This window comes from Rattus norvegicus, chromosome 20 (assembly GCF_021556685.1).
Source record: "Rattus norvegicus strain SHRSP/BbbUtx chromosome 20, alternate assembly SHRSP_T2T, whole genome shotgun sequence".
Lineage (NCBI taxonomy): Eukaryota > Metazoa > Chordata > Mammalia > Rodentia > Muridae > Rattus > Rattus norvegicus.
Window position 1 is genome coordinate 43,971,476 of NC_141553.1, and position 4,960 is coordinate 43,976,435.

Below are 4,960 nucleotides of genomic sequence, written 5' to 3' on the forward strand. Positions count from 1 at the left end.
ATATTTCCTGACTAATATATTTATGTTAGAGAGTAAATGTTTAACAGTGGCAGTACAGTGAGACTCTTAAAACTTAAGCATAAGGTACACTGACTGGCTGGCTCATTCCAAGACAGACTCACTTCCACTGAGGAGAAAGCAAATTAGATACTCTAAAATGTCGTCAAGTTTTAGGTTTCAAACAATGGCTAAGGTGATGCTTTACATAGCAAAGCACATCCTGAGCTGGGATGCCTCTCCCCTAGCTGTTCCTTCCTGGATAACCCAGCTTTTGGTCTCTCAGTCTCCTGGCCTTCCGGCTTCTGGCTCTCCCTTACTTCCCCCTCTCGCCATACTGGACCACTTCAGTCTGCCAGTCATGTTCACACTGGACTCTTCCAGATGCCTCTGCATCTGCCTCTATTTGTGCTCTTCCTTATATCCATAATAAAAATCTCAACCCCTCAGGAACAGTATACAGGTTAGTCTTAACTACTGAGCCATCTCTCCAGCCCCAATAAACAAGTTTTAGCTATGGTTTTGGTCACTTGTGCTTGAATCTAAACGCCCATGGCTCTACACTATAGTGTAGCAACTTCAGGTTGTTTGAGGGGCGCTGGTTCATAAAGTGTAATGAAGACAGGGGAGTTAGCGGGAATTCGGATAGTACTTCTGCCTCCTCCTTCGGATGCTCTTGGGATACAAAGAAACAGTTTGTGCATTTCCAAATTGGGGGCTTTTTTTTCCTTCCATTCAGAAACACAGAGTATCTGAATGCATTGTGCTTGGAAGGTGCAGGCGTTTGTTACTTTTCTTGGGGCTCTGCCAAAATCCTTTGTCCTGGGGGAGACGCCTTTCAGCTCATAGTTTCCAATGGGGAGTACCTGGCACTATGGCTCCAGAGAGGTAGTAACCTGACATGGTGGCCAAACCTAGGTAGTAGAGAGAATGGCAACAGAGCAGCCAGGGAGGATGCTTTAAAGGGAGGACTTCAGTGACCCAATTCTACCAGCCAGGCCCCATGATCTTCCAAAACACCCTGCAATCCACACCCAGTGAGAGACCAGGTGTGCAAGCAAATGAGCCTGTGAAGGGAATCTCGCATTCAAACCACTACCAAGGTTCAAATATCTTTGAGGTTTCCCCAACAACATCTCATCACAGTCTCTACTTGCCTCTTGAACACGCTGCAGGAAGGCTACTGCCTTGTGAGAAGCTTTTTTGGGACACCCCCTGGATACAGAGAACGCTCATCAGGTCTCCATTGTGCCAGTCATCCTACCCAGGTGCAAGTCAAGGAGAAACCTTGGACCTTATCAGCCCAGCAAATACCTTGTAGAGAAGAAAGGGGACCCAGATAATGTGGCTGCTGACTACCCATCCTAGCAGTCTTAGCTATTCTAACAACTCCAGCTGTGGTCGCCAGCATCATGTTTCCCAGATAAACTGTCACTTCTATGCCGGTCCTGCTTTGTGATCTACAGACGTCTGAACATTCTAGGCAAAGCCATACATTGACTTTGGTGATGGCTCACAGCCGCGCCTGCTGATGTGCTTATCGAACTGTATATGTCAATTACATTTAAATAAAACCAGTGACATTTTTAATAAAACACAACTGCTGTTTTGGCCACTGAGTTTTTTTGGTGCTTTGTTATAACGTGAACATGTACTACTGTATTATATTTTCCGGATATTAAAGAAAAAGTTATCAAAATATAAAAGATAGGAGAATAACTTTATAGGCTATATTGTATTTTTACATATTCAACTTGTTTTCGTCATATATAATCCATGTGACAATTAAATGAGCTGCCGTTTAACTATTTATTTATTAACACAGGGTTTTGTTATGTAGCCCAGGATAGATGAATATATAGACCACACTGGCCTTTATGGAAATCCATTTGCTTGGATCAAAGGATCAAAGTTATGAACCACCACACCCAGCCTACTTAGAACAAAAACGTATTTATTTATTGTGTGTATGTAATTGCACTTGCATGCTCACGACATTGCATGTATGACAAGCAGAGGGAAACTCTGAAGAGTCTAATATTGCTTCTACTTTACTGAGGCAAGGTCCCTCTTGTTTCTCCTGCTAGGCTGTGTACTCCCGGCTAGTTGGCCTATGATCTTCCGGGAAGTTCTTCTGTCTTCTTTTCTGTCTTAGTTGCCGTTACTATCGCTACGATGAAACACCATGATTTGGCTTTTACTTCTACAGCATAGTCCATCACGAAGGAAGGCAGGAAAGGAACCCGAACAGGGAAGGCATCTGGAGGCAGGACCCAATGCAGAGTCCTGGTGGGGTGCTGCTTCCTGGCTTGCTTCGCAAGGCTTTCCCATTAAGAAAATGCCCTGCAGCTGGATTTTATGGAGGCATTTTCTCAACTGAAGTTCCCCATTCGGATAACTATAGCTTGTGTCAAGTGGACCTAAGATTAGCCAACACCCATCTCATTATAGAAGTACTGAGACTGCAGATGCATGCTGCCCACCCCCACCCTTTTATACATGGGTTTGTGGATGGAAACTCAGGTGTTGGGTTTTGTGATTAGCACCTTTAAAACTGCAGAGCCATCTTGTCAGTGTGAGTTAGCTTTTGAAAATCTGTTATGAATGCCTATTTTATAGTATGGGTGTTATTTTTAGCTTGGGGGACGTCCATCTAAACACAAAGCCCTGGGCTCAATCCCAACTCTGTATAAAACTATGACATCAAAGCCACCCTAGGCTACAAAGTCAGTCCCGGGGTAGCCATTGCTACACAGTGGGACTGTGTCTCTACAAAGAAAGAAAAGAAGGAAAGAGAGAAAAGTTACTATTTTTTAAGTTTAGACTTCTTTATATATTTTCTCTTGTTTGAGAACTTCATGCACACTTATGATACGTTTTGATCAATCACCTCCTCCCATTTCTTCCTTGTCCCCCAACCACTACTCTTTAACTCTGTGTGCTCCTTTTAAAAATCCTCAGAGGCTCTCTGCTCCTCCCTGTTCCAGAGACAACAGCATCTTCTCATGCAGTGTCAACTGCGTCCTGTAGACAAGATGGTGAAGGTCAGTGTGAATGGATTTGGCCGTTACCAGGACTACCTTCTTTGCATTTGGCAAAGTGGAGATTGTTGCCACCATTGACCCCTTCATTGACCTCAGCTACATGGTCTACATGTTCCAGTATGGTTCTACCCATGGCAAATTCAACGGCACAGTCAAGGCTGAGAATAGGAAGCTTGTCATCAATGGGGAGCCCATCACCATCTTCCAGGAGCGAGATCCCGCTAACATCAAGTGGGGTGATGCTGGTGCTGAGTATGTCATGGAGTCTACTGGCGTCTTCACCACCATGGAGAAGGCTGGGGGCCACTTGAAGGGTGGGGTCAAAAGGGTCATCATCTCTGCCCCTTCCGCCAATGCCCCCATGTTTGTGATGGGTGTGAACCACGAGAAATATGACAACTCCCTCAAGATTGTCAACAATGCATCCTGCACCACCCACTGCTTAGCACCCTGGCCAAGGTCATTCATGACAACTTTGGCATCGTGGAAGGGCTCATGACCACAGTCCATGCCATCACTGCCACTCAGAAGACTGTGGATGGCCTCGATGGAAATCTGTGGCATGATGGCCGTGGGGCAGCCCAGAACATCATCCTTGCATCCACTGGTGCTGTCAAGGCTGTGGGCAAGGTCATCCCAGAGCTGAACGGGAAGCTGACTGACAAGGTCTTCCATGTTCCTACCCCCAATGTATCTATTGTGGATCTGACATGCCACCTGGAGAAATCTGTCATGCATGATGACGTCAAGAAGGTGGTAAAGCAGGCATCTGATGACCCACTAAAGGGCATCCTGGGCTACACTGAGGACCAGGTTGTCTCCTGTGACTTCAACAGTAACTCCCCCTCTTCCCTCTTTGAGGCCGGGGCTGGCATTGCTCTCAATGACAACTTTGTAAAAATCATTTCTTGGTGTGACAATGAATATGGCTACAGCAACAGGGTGGTAGACCTCATGGTCTGCATGGCCCCCAAGGAGTAAGAAACCCTGGACCACACACCCCAGCAAGGACACCAAGAGTAAGAGAGAGGCAGAGACCCTCAGTTGCCGAGGAGTCCCTGTCCCAACTTGGCTCCCAACACTGAGCGTCTCCCTCACAATTTCCATCCCAGACCCTCATAATAACAGGAGGAGCCTAGGGAGCCTCCCTACTCTCTTGAATACCATCAATAAAGTTTGCTGCACCCCCCAAGCCCTCCAAATCCACTTATTAAATGTGAGTGTAGCGCAGTCCCCTGCAGCATAGTCTTTCACAGGCCAAGTCCCTGGAGAAAACAAACTCTCATTTTCGCAGCATCCACTGCCTCAGTAGCCTCTTAGCTATGGGTAGGACTCCTTGGCCTGCTCCACTCTCCGTGCTGGGATCTGTCTGCCTTAGCCCTGGCACACAGTTACAGCCATTTCAGTCCACATATACAATTTCCCTGCCATGTCCAGAAAACACTTCTACAATAGTCATCTTCTGACTTGTGCAATCTTTCCGCTCCCCCTTTCCCTCTGATCTCTGAGTGCTGGGAGGAGGGATGTGATACAGGCGTTCCATTCAGGGCTGAGCATTTCTTGCTCTCATGCTCTGCGCATGTTGATATGTATCCATGTTAATCTCTATCTTAAACCGAGTTTCTATTGCTATGAAGAGGCACCATGACTACACCAACTCACTAAAGGAAAAAACGTTCAACTGGAGCTGGCTTAAAGGTTCAGAGGTTTAGTCCGTTATTGTAATGGCGGGAAGCATGGAAGCCTGTTCTACATCTGGATCCGGAGGCAGCAAAAAAAGAAACCTTAAAACCCATATACTTTCTCCAGCAAGGTCACATGTACGCCTAACAGTGCCATGCCCTATGACCCTATAGGGGTTACTTTTATTCAAACCACCATCTACTGCAAGAAGAAGCTTTTGTGACGTGGGTTGAAAG

The 4,960-nt window shown here is 46.2% G+C and overlaps 1 pseudogene; it reads left to right on the plus strand.

Moving 5' to 3' along the window:
• The first annotated feature begins 3,051 nt into the window (after window positions 1–3,051).
• LOC147998710 (glyceraldehyde-3-phosphate dehydrogenase pseudogene) lies at window positions 3,052–4,022 on the plus strand (annotated as a pseudogene).
• The last annotated feature ends 938 nt before the right edge of the window (window positions 4,023–4,960 follow it).